We start from the raw sequence: 17,163 nt of genomic DNA on the forward strand, positions 1-17,163 counted from the left end.
GTACAGCAAAGTGACCCAGTCTCTCTCTCTCTCTCATGCACACACACACACACACATTCTTTTTCTCATATTATCATGCTCCATCATAAGTGACTAGATATAATTCCCAGGGCTATAGAGCAGGATCTCATTGCTAATCCACTCCAAAGGCAATAGTTGGCATCTGTTAACCCCAGATTCCTAGTCCATCCCACTCCCTCCTCCTCCCCCTTGGCAACAACAAGTCTGTTCTCCAAGTCCATGCATTAATTTTCTGTGGAAATATTCCCTTGTGCCATATATTAGATTCTAGATTTAGGTGATATCATATGGTATTTTCTTTCTCTTTCTGACTTACCTCACTTAGCATGAGAGTCTCTAGTTCCATCCATGTTGCTGCAGATGGCATTATTTTGTTCTTTTTTAAGGCTGAGTAGTATTCCGTTGTGTGTATATATTACATTTTCTTAATCTATTCATCTGTGGATGGACATTTAGGTTGTATCCATGTCTTGGCTGTTATGAATCATGCTGCAGTGAACATATGGGTGCATAGGTCTTTTTCAAGGGAAATTTTGTCTGGAGACTAATATACGTTTTTATGGCTATAACACCTAAATGCTGCTTGTAGCTGCATCGCAAACTTTGGCATGTAGAGTTTTATTATAATTCAGTTCTAAATATTTTCTTTTCTAATTTTGATTCCTTCTTTGATCCATTTGTTGTTATCATTCTTTTTCTTCTTAAGCCTGCAATTATGGCATATGGAATTTCTCAGGCTAGGGGCCGAACAGAGCTGCAGCTGCCAACCTATGCCAGAGCCACAGCAATGAGGGATCCAAGCTGCATCTGCAACCTACACCACAGCTTATGGCAATGCCAGATGCTTAACCCACTGAATGAGGCCAGGAATCGAACCCACATCTTCATGGATACTAGTTGGATTTTTAACCCACTCAGCCACATATGGGAACTCCCTCATTTGTTGTTTAGAAGTGTGTTTTTTTACATTTCCCAAACATTTGTTAAGTTGTCATGGTTTGTTTAGATTCATCTGTAACTCTACCAGTGTATTTGCTCATCATTGTTTATTGCTTCTCCTTCTTTTTCTATATTTAATTTTCTTCTCCCTCAAGTGCATTCTTTAGTTCTTCTTTCGGCATCGGTCTGTAAAGGTAAACTCTCTTAATCTTACTTTGAGCTGGGTTCGTTTTATTTTATTTTTTTTCTTGTAACACCTAGCTGGGTATAGAATTCTGGGTTGAACTTTATTTTCTTGTAGTAATTTGCAAGTATTTTTCCATTGTCTTCTGGTGTCTAGAGAAGTCTGTTGCCAGTCTATTTGTATTTCCTTTTTAAGCAATCTGTATCTTCTCTGTGGATGCAGTTTTAGCAGGATGGTATGTTCTGGCTTGCCCTGGGTGGTGCTGGTTGACACCTTTACTCTTGCATAACTGTTAAGAGTGCCTGTTTCATTCTCAAAAATATCCTGTTTAGAATGAAAAATTTTGTGGTCACCCAAACTGTAACATACATTAATATAGCTTCATGTTTGCTTACCATCTAAGAACACACTGTGTTTCCTGTATCTGAAAATCCATTAATTCTGGTGAGTTAATGGATTTTAACATTAACATTTTCTCATTTTAAAAGGCCTACATTTAAAAGTTTTCATTTAGAATTGTATCTTAAGGAGTCCCTGTTGTGGCTCATTGGGTTACAAACCTGACGCGTATACATGAGGATGCGGCTCAATCCCTGGCCTCACTCAGTGGTTTAAAGGATCCAGTGTTGCCAAGAGCTGAGGTGTAGGTCGTGGACATGGCTCCGATTCCGTGTTGCTGTGACTGTGGCATAGGCCTGCAGCTGCAGCTCCAATTCGACCCCTACCCTGGGAACTTCCATATGCTGAACTTAATATGTCTTTTTCTCTCCCAATTGTCTGACCTGCCAGTACCCTTTAAAGCTAACATGGTACTGTTACAGTGTGCCAGATACTGTTACCGAGTCCAAGCTCATACTGCTCACAACACGACAGGCCAATAAATCCAGAGATGAGCTGTTGGGCAAGGAATAGTGACTTTATTCAGAAAGACAGCAGACAAGGAAGATCATGGATTAGTGTCCCAAAGAACCATCTTCTCTGAGTTAAAATTCAGGCTTATTTTATACAAAAAGGGGAGAGGATCTGGCTGGTTGTTGCAAGCTTCTTGGTGCTGGAATCCTTTGTTCTTGCAGCTGTCCACGTAGGTTGGGTCACAGTGGTCCTATACACTTCTGACAAAACAAATTCTCTCTTCTGCAACTTTTTATCTCTCTACGAATGGAAAAGTGTTACACCTTTAAAGGGCAGAGCCTTGAAGTTCCAGTTGTGGCTCAGTGGGTTACGAACCCAACTAGGATCCATGAGAATGCGGGTTCCATCCCTGGCTTCACTCAGTGGATTAGGGATCCAGCGTTGCCATGAGCTGTGGTGTAGGTGGCAGATGTGGCTCAGATCCTGGATTGCTGTGGCATAGGGCAGCAGCTGTAGGTCCGATTCAACCCCTAACCTGGGAACCTCCATTTGCCACAGGTGTGGCCCTAAAAAGCAAAGAGAAAAAAGGGGGCAGAGCCTTGAGATGGGGCTCTCCTGTATATTTCAGGCTACAGGCAACATTCTTAACCTGTAGCAAAAGCTATAGAATACAAACGTTAAAGTTCAAGGAACAGATCCAATATGGAGTTAGATTTCTTCTTCTGTATTATAATCTTTTGCATAATGGACCACTTCTGTGGCCTCGTTTCTGTGACATTTGGTTCAGCTCTTTGTGTGTTTCCTTTTCTCATGTCTTGTGCATAGAAGAGTCCATAAAACATACACCAGGGGATGATGGCTGCAGCATTCAGGTTCACCTGATAGCTTACATGCTCCTTTTGTGCCTCTGCTCAAGGGCTTCCTGCCCCACTCCCCACATAACCACTTTTCTGAATTTTATGTCGATGCTTCCGTTGCTTTTCTGTATACTCTTTTCCATACATGTATGTATTTCAAACAATTTATTGTTTAGTTTTGCCTGCTTTTAAAGCATAAACAAAGGGAACCACATTGTATATATTCCTCCGTGGCTTGTTTCTTCCCCTTCAAATGTATGTCTTTGTCGTTCTCCATTTTCACTGGAGTCAAACCAGTGGACTCATTGTTTGACTACATCACAAAATATAAATCTAACCCACTCATTACGGACCCTTCAATGTTTTTTTATTTTGGGGGACTACATACCTCTTTATATTCCTACTTTCAGCAAATGAGTTTCTTTTGCTTTGCATCCTCACTAACACTTGGTATTGTTAGCAATTTAAGTTTTACCAAACTGGTAAGTGTGGAGTGGTGTGGCTGTGTGTGTGTGTGTAAACTTTTAATGTAGGCATTGTGATTTTTTAATTTGTTCTTCCTTTATTTTCAATTATATTGAGCATGTTCTTGACATTTGCCTTTTCTCTTCAATGGAATTGCTGTTTTTGCCTTTCATCTATTTTCTTTGGGGTTATTTTCCTCATTTTTATTGATTTATAAGCATTCTTTACACGTTGTGGAAATTAATCCTTTGTGATGTGTGTTGCAATTTTCATCTCCAAGTTGGTAGCTTGTTTTTTCTCATTCCTTACAAAGTCTCCGGAAAACCAGAAGTTCTTAATTTATCTATTTTGTTTTTTTCTTCAAAGTAAGTGCTTTTTGTATACCTTTTATTAGAATTCTCTTTCTACCCTGAGGGCTTAAAATTATTATCCTGTTGTATTCTAATTTTTGTCATGGTTTTATCATTCGTATTTGTGTTTATTCCACCCTGAGTTGATTTTTACGTAGGACATGAAGGAGGAATTTATTTTAATTTTATCCATATGGGTAACCAATTGGGTCAATATTATTTGCTATGGTCCAACCTTTCCCTAATACTCTGTAACATCTGTTCTGCTATAAATCCAGTTTCCGTATGTGCCTTTATATGCTTCTGGGTTCTCTCTTCTATTGCATCGGTCTGTTTGTCCACTCTTGTACCAATACCACACTATTTTTTTTTTCTCTTTTTAGGGCTGTACCTGCAACATATGGAAATTCCCAGGCTAAGGGTAGAATTGGAACTACAGTTGCTGGCCTACGCCACAGCTACAGCAATGTGGGATCCAAGCCTCACCTGCGATCTGCACCACAGCTCACAGCCGCACCAGATCCTCAACCCACCGAGCGAGGCCAGAGACTGAACCCGCCTCCTCATGGCTATTGGTCAGATTCGTTTCCACTGTGCCACAATGGGAACTCCCACCACACTATTTTGATTAGCTTTGTCCTGATATCTGGGAGGGCAAATGCCTCCCTCTTGTTCTTCTTCAAGAATGACTAAGGTTTTCATGGTCCTATAGCCTTCCATACAGATTTTGGAATCAGCTTGTTAGTTTCCATAAAACTCTCTATGATGAACTTGGTTCAAAGCCATCTATGTTCCATCAAATGGCTTGGCTGGTCCTTGTGGAAGGTGGTGCTGTCTTTAGGGCTCAGTGTTCATCTCTGTGGCCAACAAGTTGGACTCTCAACAGGGGCTACAGTCAGATTAACTGTGGCAAGTGGGGACCTCTATTGCTCAGGTGTGCTGTGTAACCCCCATCTGTTCCAGCATGGCCGTTTTGTCCCCAAGCACCTTGGCCAAGGGAAGATGTGCTGGGTGGAAGGCTAAGTAATTGACTTCCACAGAATGGGTTTTCTTTTCCACCGAAGTTAGAGCACTCTTCTGCTGAGCAGTCTCACATACATGTGCTTATTTGGAGAGCTCCATCCTCTCAAACCCCTTATATATTTGCCATCAACTTTTCCATCATATTCTTTCAGAGTCCCAGTCCATCCACCCAAACTATGAGCCTCTGTCTATGAATCAACGTAACATCTATACTGCTGGCCTGGGGTAGGAAAGGGGAGGCAGGATAGGCTTGAGGAAAAGCTATGAACTGCTACTTTTGCACAACCTCAGAGTGGTAGCTTGTAGAGAATTTTTTTTCCCTTCTTTTTAGGGCCACACTTGTGGCATATGGAAGTTCCCAGGCTAAGGGTTGAATCGGAGCTATAGCTGCCAGCTTCCATCACAGCCACAGAAACATAGGATCTGAGCCACATCTGTGTCCTACACCACAGCTCACAGCAACGCTGGATCCTTAACCCACTGAGCAAGGCCAGGGATTGAACTTGTGTCCTTGTGGAAACGAATCCAATTCCTTACGCTGAGCCACAATGGTAACTCCCATAGAGAAAGTTTGAAGCCATGTCTAACCACTACAAACTTCTGGAAAAAATGGCTAATCTTTCAGTTATTTCACCTGACATCTCTTCTGCCTCCCAATCTCATTCAAGTCTCTCTTGCTGATGAACTCCAGCCTGGAGCCATACTGGGAAAATAATTCTCTGACTTTAAAGAAGTGACGGTGGTTCCAAGTTGACAACAGACCATCCAGCCTGTTGCCATATATTTATGTGGTGTGCAGTCATTTTCATGTATAGGTGAGGTATCCCTAGCTGTCCTGATTTGAGGATGGCTTCCAGGGATAATAAATACTACCTCCCACTGTGTCAGTTCCCCTGGGATTGTGGCATAAACTGCAGGAGCCAGTGGTTGTACTCTAACAGGTCTTAGGACGCTCAGCATTGGAAGTACAGGAATATTCAAAGGGAAATAAGGTTTGAAATGCATGATGCCAGAAGCTAGTCTGTTCAAAAGTAGATAGAGACCTTTTGACAGTTATGTTAAACAGCTCATCACATTCATGTTTGAAACAATTTCTCTTTGCTTATCCTTTGAATCATTAGTCTAAAAATGACATTGCAACTTATAATAGTATAATACGGTTCAAAAATGTTCTGTGGCATGAGAAGCAATATGGTCAATTATTAACGGGGGTACCTTCCGGTCATCTCTTCAGCTGTGTTTAATTTGCTATTTAACTCATCCTTTGGGGTTTTTTTGCCTTTTTTTTTTTTTTTTAATGGCCATACCCATGACATATGGAGGTTCCACGCTAGGGGTGGAATTGGAATTGGAGTTGCAGCCGATGGCCTATGGCACAGCCACAGCAATGCAGGATCCGAGCCCTGTCTTTGACCTATACCACACCTCACAGCAATGCCAGATCCTTAACCCACTGAGTGAGGCCGGGGATCGAACCTGCATCCTCATGGATATTAATCGGATTCATTTCCGCTGAGCCACGACGGGAAATCCTCCCTAGGGTTTTTAATTTCAGTGACTTTCTATATTTCTCTAATAGTTCAAGTTGGGTATTTTCCAAATATGGTTTTTTTTTTTTTTTTTTAAAGATACTGTCCTTTTTCCTTTCTAAAACTCCTTCTTTCTTGTTGTTAATTATTTAAGGTATACTCAGAGTTCCTGTTGTGGCTCAGCAGGTTAAGAACCTGACACAGTTCTGTGAGGATGCAGGTTCAATGTCTGGTCTTGCTCAGTGGGTTAAGGATCTGGCGTTGCCGCAAGATGCAGTGTAAATTGCAGCTCAGATCTGGCCTTGCTGTGGTGTAGGCTGGCAACTGCAGCTCTGATGCAGTCCCAAGCCTGGGAACTTCCATATGCTTTAGGTTCAGTCTTATATATATATGTGTGTATATATATATACACACACACACTCACTTTGTAGTCCATATGCTGTTCTAATGGTTAAAATATTGGCAGAGGAGGGATCAAATCTCTTGCTTATTTTGTCTGATTCTTGCTCAGTCGTCTTGTAGTTTGGATTATGAGCTCATCTATAGCAGCACTCTGTGGGAATCCTGCAGCCTTGGATGACAGCAGCTCTTCAGAGCAGTTTCATGTTTGTTACTGTCAGGAATCCTTTGTGTAGAAAGGAATGTTACTGTGTTGCTTTACCAGGCTGAGCTTTCTGGACTCAGGGTTCCTCCCACACAGCTACAGTATTAACTCAAAACCTATGCTATTTGGGAGTTCCCATTGTGGCACAGTGGTTAACGAATCTGACTAGGAACCATGATGTTGTGGGTTCAATACCTGGCCCCGCTCAGTGGGTTAAGGATCTGGCGTTGCCATGAGCTGTGGTGTAGGTCACAGAGGCAGCTTGGATCCTGAGTTGCTGTGGCTGTAGTGTAGGCCGGTGGCTACAGCTCCAATTAGACCCCTAGCCTGGGAATCTCCATATGCCACAGGAAGCAGCCCTAGAAAAGGCAAAAAGACAAAACAAACAAAAAAAAACAAACCTATGCTATTTGGTTCCCTCTAAATTTCTGGCCTCTGAGGATTTCCTTACTTACCTGGGAACTTAGAGCGGCTTTTCAAAGGATGTCTATTATACTTGAGCCACCATTTCTGAATACTTATTAGTGTGAGGGTTTTCAGGTTATCTGGTAAATCATATTTCCAAAATTATAAGCCTTCCTATTTTTATTAATTGTTGTGTCCCTTTTGCCTGTCATAAAGCCTGGAAAAAGACATTAAGGAGCAGGTTAAGGATCCAGCATTGTCACTGTTATGGCAAGTCTGACGAGGGCTTCTTGGCGGGGGTGGTGGTGGTGGTTGGGACTGTGGGAGAAGAAGCGGGGAACCCGGAGAAGGTGGCCAGCAAGGAAAATGGGAATTCCCTGCGTGCTGCCATTGTCTCATCTGTGGCTCGTTCGTGCCATTGTTGACTTCCATTCATTCTCTCCCTCTCTTTTCTTTTCTTTCTTTCCTGCTTTTTTTTTTTTTTTTTTTTGGTTAAATTTGAACTCTTGGTAAGAGGCCAGTTGCCTTCATTAAAAATGACTTCCTTGATTTATCTGTCTTAGTGTCAAAGAATAGCAACCCTTGCCCTAGCACGAGCCCTCCCTGGCTGTCGGAGCTGCACTCACCCTGGGCAGCCCGGGGGTGTCTGAGCCCTCAGGTCCTCGCCTAGAACCAGCCCCATGTGACCCCGGGGCAGCTCCCTTGCCTTCTTTGGACTCAGTTTTATGACCTGAAATGTGAGAGGGTGATCTTTAAGGGCCTCTTTCCAGCTGTGACATCCCGAGGTTGCAAAATCAAGCAAGGTACGAAAAAGGGCTTAGGTGCTAGAATTTCTTAGGTCTGTACATGAGTGGCACCCACTGCTCAGGCTTGATAACAAAGTTGCCTGATGAAGCAAACCTGGGGGAAGGGGGTATGACACTCTTGCAGGGGGGTTTAGAGTCAAGGGCTCTCTCCCCTAGGATGTAGGTGACATCTTGTGGAGACCTCAAATAACACTGGGTTCTGTAGTTAGGAAGAACTGGAGCTGGGGGTTCACAGCACTGTCCCAAATGGCAGAAACAGTGAATTCCGCCTGTCCATCTCACAGACCATGAAGACACCATAACGAACAACAGTTTGAAAGACTTTTTCTCTTTAATGGGCTCACCAGGGGCATATGGGAGCTAGGGGTTGAATTGGAGTTGCAGCTTCCAGCCTACTCCACAGCCACTCAATGCAGGATCCAAGCTGCCTCTGCAACCTACGCCGCAAGCTTGCAGCAACACTGGATCCTTAGCCCACTGAGCAAGGCCAGGGGTGGAACCTGCATCCTTGTGGACATTATGTCAGGTTCCTAACCTGCTGAGCCACAGTGGGAACTCCCAGAGACTTTCTAGTAACAGCCACCTGCTTAGGCTCTAAGGGTAAATGAAAACATGGGGCACAAGTATAGATCTGGAACAAATGAAGCCAGAAAGGCTGGAAGTAGAGCAAGGGTGATTTCCCTCTTTGGGGAAGCAGTTTTGCTCTGCTCATGGCATTTTTTTTACGTTTCCTACAGTGAGACTGTATCACTATAATGGTAAATGAACTGTACTGAAATAACATTTTAAAGAGCACTCCGTTTTGTGCCGTAGTGAGATGGGAGGCCTGGGTGACCCCATGTCCACATCTGGACCCACCAGAGACATCAGCAGGTTGGAGGGTATTCGGGGAAGGGTGTTGGTGATGATGGGGGAGCTGCCCAGCTGACTGCGGGGGGCAGCTGTCAGACAGAGGCCGTGTTGCTTAGAGAAATTAGAAAAATAAGGACAGGGTCTTGGTGCTGCTCTGAAACAATCCTCGGGGAAAGGAATTAGATGCTGTCTGAGGGGATGCAGAGGGCAGAAGCAGCACGCCTCGGGGGAGCCCCAAGCCTGCAGGGACCCAGCTTTTGGCTTAATAGAACTCCCAACAGCCGGCTTTGTGAATTGACCAAGCTTAGAGCCAACAGCCTTGAGAGGTGGTGCACCCTTCATCTCTGGGCAGGTGGATAAAGGCTGTGACCCACCACCGGGGCCACTGCGGTGCCCTTTCCTACAGTGCTGGGAGCCTAGGGTGGCGGAGGATCTTGAAGTCCCCAAGAGAAATAATTGCCATCAAGATCAGGAGAGGGGCTTCCCAAGTGGGTTCAAACCCTGGATCTCCTACTTACCTATGTGATCTTGGGTGAGGTACCGAACCTCAGTGTATGTCCGTTTTCTCATCTGGGACCTGGACATAACCCCAGGTTACCTGTGATAAATGAGAGAGGGTATAAAGTTCTCAGTGCAGGGTCTTGTATACAGTAAGAGCTCAACACATGAGCTGGCTGGCAGTGGGTTAGTTTGCCCGGCACCAGAGATCTGGCACCCCCCTCAACTTGCTCAGCACCTAAGTCACTCACGGGTCGGCTGTATCATGCTTGGAATCAGCATCCGTGGGTCCCAAGTCATAGTCTGAACTGATTTTATCCCAGCGTATTCCTGACCCAGCGTCCACTTTCCACCCTCTCCGGCTTCTGAAGCCCCTCAAGGGTACTTATGCCCCAGGCAGGCTTGCCTTGTAGCTTGGTTTCCTTGGCCTCCCTCCCCGCGATGGAGCCCAGAAGGTCATAACGCAGCCCCGTCTGCCAGCCAGGAGCTGGGTGCCCAGGAATTCCGGCCCGCGGCTGCTCTGCTCGCGCCGCCGGGTCTGTTCGCCAGCGCATCTGTTTCGAATCAGCGCCGTGCGGTGCATTCTTTCTGCCGAGCGAGCGTGCAGGCCCGGAGCCTGGGGACGGCGCTAATTGATTGCTAAATGGATCTTGTCATTTCCAAAAGAGAGGCCTCCAGGCCTGCCCTTTGCTCAGCCTCCGCTCCCCACGGGCCCGAAGGGCTGAAGAATTTTTGGAGCGAGGCAATGGCTCTCTTGAACCTCGTTTGCAGGAGTTCCCCCAGAAGCCTTAGAAAAGCCCCTGCTCTCTGTAGAGAGATTTTCGGCTTAACGAGCACTTCCTCGAACACGATCCCGTTTCAGGCTCCCAGCAGCTTGGTGGCGTGGGCCCAGCTGCCTTGGACACACAAGGAAATCGAGGTGCGGCGTGTGAGTTGAGGGGCCTTGGGTCACACAGACTCGATGGCAGGGCTGAGCCTGTCCTGAGCCCGACTCACGCTGGGTCCGCGTTCTTCCTCGAAGCTCAGTTCACTAGCAGTGTCTGGCCAGCGTTTGCCACGAACGTGGTCAGGGAGAGAGGAGACGCCCCCCGAGGCGTCAGGATCCCCAGAGGTGCCGTGGGTGTCTGGCTCCCTGTCACAGGAGAGCAAGGAGTGGGGGGATGCTGCTCACGTTCAAGGGCGAAGGGCCGCCTCCCTCCTGCTCCTCGGCCCCAGAGGAAGCACAGCCTTTTCCCCCTGGCAGGCGTTCCCTCTCAATCCCGCGCCCTTGCTCCAACGCCCCGGGCTTCCCCAGCGCTGGCTGGCGGGAGAACTTGTCACCCTTCGTGTACTCAGCTGTCTCCCCAGCTTGGGGGCGGGGCTTGTTGTCCTTCTGTCTCTGAGGCTCCTCCTGGAACAGGGGCTGCTCCTAGTAGGTGGTCAATACAGGAATGCAGAACGATGACTCATCCCGGACTTTTCCCTCTGATCTCATTCTCCTTGGGCTCTTGGCAGAGCTCAACTGGGAGATTACAACCTGCTCTCAGCAGAGCAGTGCAGCACGAGGGGGCCTCGGGGCCTGACACAGTCCCCGAGCTTCGGTTGCCAGCTCTACCAAGTGGCAAGGTTTCCGTGTGTGTCCACCTGGGGCTGGTTGGAGGACTGGGTAAGATAATGCAAGTTTTTGAATGCTGCACTCGTGCGAGTGGTGTTTGTTGTTGCTGTTGTGGTTTGTTTGTTTTCACCTTGAACGGATTCTGGGCTCCACTCTCCTCCAGAAGCTTCTTCACTGGCCCCCTACGGCCAAAAGGGCTTCTTGTAGAATCAGGGTGCAGAGACGTTCCATCCATCTGGAAAACGATGAATGAGCTCTTAGAATAAGTCTGGCTTCAGACTAAGTGCCTCATGTGGGCAGAAACCGGAAAGGGATGTCCTCGCCCTTGGGGCCTGGATCCTGGGTCCCCCCTGCCTCTGCCTCCTCGCCTGTGTCTCACCCTCTCCCCTACATTGGTCCAGACTCCTGTTACGAGATCAAAGAGAACTCCTCTCAGCTCCTGCATCTCCACCTTCCTGGCTGTGTGGCTTTGGGGGAATTATTAACCTCTCTGATTGCACCATGTGTAACATGGGGACAATAGCACCTCTTCTAGGATTGTTGGGAAGAACTACTGAGATAATGAACAAAACTATGCTTGACTATGGATGGTGTGTATTAACTGCCCCACCAGTGTGAGCCGTTCCTGTCGTGCTAGGCCAGGCACCCTGTACCCCCACTCTTCTCCCTTAGCCTCTCAGTCTTCTGACATCTGATCCCCCACAGACACTGCTCTTGCCATGGCCTCCCGTGCCTCCTGATTGCAAAATCCGAAGGCGTCTTCTTTCCACCCCACTTGGGCCTCTCTGCAGCACTTGGCACCACGGCCTGCTCCTTCCTGAAAATGCTCCTCCCTTAATATCTGAGCTGCAATAGCCCCTAGATTTTCCGCCTGGCCGTTTCTTTTCTCTCTCGTGCAGTCTTCTTTCTCTACCGTGGCCGTAGAGCCTGCTCTCCCCTGGAGTCCCTTGTGTGTGTCTAACAGTTTGAAGTTACCAAAGTTTATAGGCGGAGGAAACAGAGCCCCTGCCCACAAAAGCACCGAGTCAGACAGTACCCTGCTCACTGCCCTTGAGGACTTGTAGGGGTTAAGTGCTGTGTTTAGTGCTTCTATAGATTATCCCACTTGACACCTGCAGACAGAGTCAGACGGATCGGGGCTCAACCCCCAGCCCCACTAGCTCAGAGGCTAGGGTGGTGGCAGCAGGTATGACCCAGGTGGGGAAGGAGCTGGTAAGCGGGACTGGGCTGAGCCCTCCATGCCAGGGTCTGGGGATGGTATGGGGCAAGCCTGCCCATGATGCTGTAGAGCCCCAAGCTCTGGACTGGGCATAGAGAGAAAAGGCTGAGGATTCAGAGCTGCAAAACTAGCAGCTGCTCTGTTAGCCACTTTCTTGCTGTGTGACCCTGGGAAAATTACTTTACCTCTCTGAGCCTCAAAAAAAGTCAGGCCCAGGACATAAAAGCACATATTATACACAACATGGTGCTTGGCAAATTATTGTCATTATTAAAGCACTTCAGGGCACCTTATCCATTTGTCTTCTCACAGAAAAGTGACTTGCCTGAGGGTTCAGCTGAGCTGGAAATCCCTCCGGATCTTCTGACTTCAGTGGGGAGCACTGTCCGCTCAGTTCTCAAGCTGGGAGGTACACGAGGCTCTGGCGTTTGCTATTGCATTGGTACAATGGTACACTGGCAATGGTACAATCATGCCTATTTTACGAAAGAGAAAAATAGAGGCCGTGAGAGGTTCAGTGACGCGCCAGGGTCCACACAGGCAGTGATGAGAAGCAGGTTCTGACCCAGAGCTGAGCTCCTTCCACCCAGGACCCTGCTGCTTGAGGCCCCTATTCACCAGCCGCCAACCCTTCCATGGTCTGGGTTCCTGAACGCACCTGCCTCGCGGGAGCCGTGCTGAGCATCCCGGCGCCTGTATTCATGGCCCATCTCCCACATCGGTAGCTGTAAACACATTCATGTTTTGGGGCACCTCGTTTCCCAGAACTTGCTTGCCCCTGGGAGAACTGGGGGGAACGTGAGTGAAAGACATCTTGAATCAGAGAGCCTGACTTGTGGGATGTGGCTGGGACTTTTCAGAGCCCGCCACAGCCCTGCCTTTGAGATCAGGTCAAGCATGATTTATTGAGCGCATTGCCTCCCGGGCTAAGTGAATTGGTGTGAACTGCCTCACTAAGCTGACAGTGGCCTCAGGTGGCAGATGCTTTTTCTTTTCTCTGTTTTTCTTTTTATGGCTGCACTGCAGCATAAGGATGTTCCCAGGCTAGAGGTTGAATCAGAGCTACAGCTGCCGGCCTACACCACAGCCACAGCAATGCTGGATCCTTAACCCACTGAGAGAGGCCAGGGATCGAACCCGCCTCCTCAAGGATTCATTTCTGCTGCGCCACAGTGGGAACTCCCAGTGGATGGTCTTTGCACCCTTGAGCTACAGATAAAGGAATGGCAGCTCCAGGGCGCACAACTAGTAAGTGGTGGAGCCAGGATTTGAACCTAGGCAGTCAGGTTCTTCAACCTGAGCTTTTAAGCCCGCATCACAGCAGGGGAGGGTCAGAGGGTCTCTGGGGCATCTCACAGCTCTGTGACTGGCTGGGCCTCCCCCCTCTCTCTCTCTTTCTCTCTCTAGCTGGCTTCCTTCCCTAGTTCTGGAACCTTCCTTCTCTCTCCTCTTGGCCATGCTGCTGCAGGAGATGCTGGCAGAGCCCAGGTGGCCACGCCTGGCCTGTGCCCCAGGCTCCTCCTGGGCAGAGTTGGCTAGGATCTATGTTCACACGTCAAAGATTCATTCTGCTCTCTGAAATGTCTCTTCCTTTGCCTGGTGCTGTTGATGGAAATAGTTCATTGGATGCTGTTAAAGACTAAAACAAAAGTCAATAGAAAAATATTTATGGGCACCGGCGGGACTGCTGCCGTGTGATGATGGTGGGAAATGCTCCTCCGAGGTTCTTCAGAATGCGGGAGGGAGGGACCCACTTCTCAGCCAAGTCTTGCACTTTGACGCCCTGCTTCCTTAGGGTTCAATCTGATTTTTCTTCCCCCTGCCTTTTGGAGAGCTGTGGATTTTCTGAGGCTGGGCCTCTCCCAGGCAAAGTAGCTTAGGTTCTGGTTCCAAAAGTCCTTCCCTGATTTAATTCCTACATGCTGTGTACTTAGCATAAAGTCTTCATCTTTTCTGGCATATGGATGATGCTTCCCAGCTTGCAATGTCCATGCAAGCTTCTCCTCTACAGGATAGTGCTGTCACGAGCTGGGGAAGGGATTAGAGGTGTCTCCCAAACAGTCATTGTCCCCAAACTCCACACACTGCCGGCTTCTTAAAGGAACTGCACTTAATTATTTTTGTTCTCTCTCCAGTATGTGTCCCAAAGTGGTCCTAGGGGACCCTGGGGGGGTCTGGGCAAAGCTCAAAGCAGAGAGTGGTAATGCAGAGATGCTCTGCGGGCTGGGGCCAAGGCTCGCACCTGCCCTGAGCTGGGAGGGGTGGGGGAAGGGGGAGCCTGCAGGTGCTGCAAGTTCGAGAGAGCGAGGCGGCTGGGGAGGGAGCTAGGTCAAGTCTAGACAGGGGTGTGAGGCCTGTGCTGGGCTTCAGGCAGCCTTCCTGGTGGGGGCTGAGGGCCCAGCCCGGGCAGGTGACTGCACCCAGGGGCCAGGCCAAGGACCTGAGTTTGGTGACCGGAAACCAGGTGGAATGAAGTATTTGATGCAGAGGCAGAAACAAGCCAGCACAGTCTTGGGGCCGCAGCGGCATCCAGGGCAAGGGGAGAGAGAGAAAGGCCCTACCCTGATCTGTAACAACCTCGGGTTCCGTTCTGAACCACACATTTTTGATATGAAATTAAAATATGAATTTTAGGCATAAGAATTATACTCATGCGGTTCAAATATAAAAATAAAACACAGGAGTTCCTGTCGTGGTGCAGTGGTTAACGAATCCGACTAGGAACCACGAGGTTGCGGGTTCGGCCCCTGCCCTTGCTCAGTGGGTTAACGATCCAGCGTGGCTGTGAGCTATGGTGTAGGTTGCAGACTCAGCTCGGATCCCTCGTTGCTGTGGCTCAGGTGTAGGCCGGTGGCTACAGCTCCGATTGGACCCCTAGCCTGGGAATCTCCATACGCCGCGGGAGCGGCCCAAGAAATAGCAAAAAGACAAAAATAAATAAATAAAATAAAAAATAAAAATAAAACACATAAATGGGTAAATATTGGAAAGTCTCCCCCATTCTTTCCTCTTCTGTCCCCTCTGTAACTCTAGTTATTAGCTTCTTGAATATTCTCTGGATTTATTTAAAGCTGATATAAGAAACATAAACGTGTTTTTTTTGCGTGTGTGTAAATGCCCCCCCTTAGGAGTTCCCTGGTGGCCAAGAGGTTAAGAATCTGGCTTTGTCACTGCTGTGGCACAGGTTCGATTCCTGGCCGGGGAACTTCCATGTTCCATGGGCACAGCCCCGAAAGAGAGACTGTCTCGCCTTTATACACAAAAGGTGAGATACTGGACACATTTTTCTGCATTTGCTTCTTCATCCTTTTACCAACCAGGCCACGGAGATCAGTATTAACACATCCTCCACAATGTCAGCTTCCGTTTCGCATCTGTGACCGGAACCACGATATGTTGGTTCCTTGCAGGTTCTGAATCCCTGTCGGAGTCCTCACAGCAATCTTACTTGGTAGACACTGTTTTTATCCCTCTCGTGTGGCTGAGAAAAGTAAAATGAAGAGAGGCGGAAGAATGTGGATAACATGCCCCAGCACCTGCATGGCAGGACTGGGATTTGAACCTGGGAAGCTGGATTTCAAAGTCCATGCTTTCCATTGCTACCTCACAGTTGGACAAGCACATGGCTGGTGCAATCCTGGGGGCCAGGTCTGCCCCTAGCATTTGTGGAGCCCAGAGCAAAAGCGCTAGTCGATGTTTAGGTGCTGGGCCAAAAGAGCGGAACGTCGTGCATCGAGAGTTTGTTATTTGTAAACTACTTAAATATAATGTGAAGCGCTGACTATTAATCAAGTTAACACATATCCAGCCTGCCATCATTCAAATAAATCTTCATGACACTCAGTTCAAACTATAATTGACAAAATTAAAAATCAATAGAAAGCAGATGTTTTTTGATGACTACATAGGATGCCTGTGGATGGGTCAGCAGTATTTGGATAAGTAATAAAAGCATACACAATTCACTAATTATATTTCTATTGCATACCAGTTATTTTCTTGCCTTTTTAGCAAACTTTAGCTGATCATATTTTCACATAATTTGTGTTCTGTGATAGTACTGGTTTATTTTTAAAAATAAAGTGTAGTTTATTCAAAATATGACATTTGAATATATCCCCATCAAATGTATAAATCGAAGTAATTTTTTTACATTGAAATTAATTTGTTTTCAAAAAATTTTTGTCTTTTAAATCAGGGATCAACACTGAGGCCTATGGGCTAGATGCCCATTTTTTGTAAATAAATTTTATTGAAATACCTATTAATTTACATATTGTCCAATAGTCATTTTTTTTCCTCCCTATAATCCCATAGCTGAGTAGTTATAATAGGGACCAAATAGCCTATAGATACAAAAATTTTTACTCTCTGGCCCTTTGAGAAAAAGTTTGCTGCCCAGTGTTCTATATCATTTAAAATGATCTATTAAAAATGATATTACAATATCAGAAATGATATTACAATATATAAATGTATGAAAGTAACACAGTGTATAATTTAAACCTACATAACATTTCATGGCAAACTCATCTAGTAAAGTAATTAAAGGTAAAATGAAAATTATAATATCCAGATATTAAATACATGTATTTAAATAAAGCTAAAACTATTTGTATTTGGGGAGAATTGAATTAAATCAATGAGTATTTGTGTGAAATTTTTTTGCAGTTCTGAAATCTGATATCTATCCAATTGACAATGTAAAGAATTGGCATTGAGCTTCATGTATTGTATGTCTTGACCTAGATATATTCAAATTTAAGATGAATATGAATTGGTTAATATCGCAAAGTGTTTTCAGCCGTACTTAAACAACTCTTGGGAGTTACCATAGTAAGTCACCAGTAGCTCTAAAACCACTGCATAGGAGTTCCCATCGTGGCTCAGTGGAAACGAACCTGACTAGGATCCATGAGGACACAGGTTTGATCCCTGGCCTCGCACAGTAGGTTAAGGATCCAG

At 46.6% G+C, this 17,163-nt stretch overlaps 2 long non-coding RNA genes across 5 annotated transcripts in view; one reads left to right on the forward strand and one right to left on the reverse strand.

Moving 5' to 3' along the window:
• Positions 1 to 17,163, forward strand: part of LOC146398262 (uncharacterized) — a 150,935-nt gene that overhangs the window by 47,563 nt on the left and 86,209 nt on the right. Inside the window, exon 1 of one of the 2 annotated variants that reach the window (XR_014821462.1) lies at positions 10,858 to 11,030. The exons of the other annotated variant lie outside the window; for it this stretch is intronic. This is a non-coding gene — a long non-coding RNA (uncharacterized LOC146398262). Of the gene's footprint in view, positions 1 to 10,857; positions 11,031 to 17,163 lie in introns of those variants that run through there. 2 annotated transcript variants of the gene reach the window in all.
• Positions 1,331 to 9,931, reverse strand: LOC110256059 (uncharacterized). 3 transcript variants are annotated; one of them, XR_014821456.1, is made up of 3 exons: positions 9,792 to 9,931; positions 9,406 to 9,485; positions 1,331 to 1,468 (listed from the first exon to the last, which is right to left on the reverse strand). It is a non-coding gene; the product is annotated as an uncharacterized LOC110256059 (long non-coding RNA). The 3 variants fall into 3 exon arrangements; XR_014821458.1 differs by lacking the exon at positions 1,331 to 1,468 and adding an exon at positions 2,162 to 2,296; XR_014821457.1 differs by lacking the exon at positions 1,331 to 1,468 and adding an exon at positions 7,329 to 7,446.

The sequence above is a fragment of the Sus scrofa genome, chromosome 12 (genome assembly GCF_054392235.1).
Source record: "Sus scrofa isolate SSC_HxYL_T2T_F1_AM1 chromosome 12, Sscrofa_HxYL_maternal_Yorkshire_Landrace_v2.0, whole genome shotgun sequence".
Lineage (NCBI taxonomy): Eukaryota > Metazoa > Chordata > Mammalia > Artiodactyla > Suidae > Sus > Sus scrofa.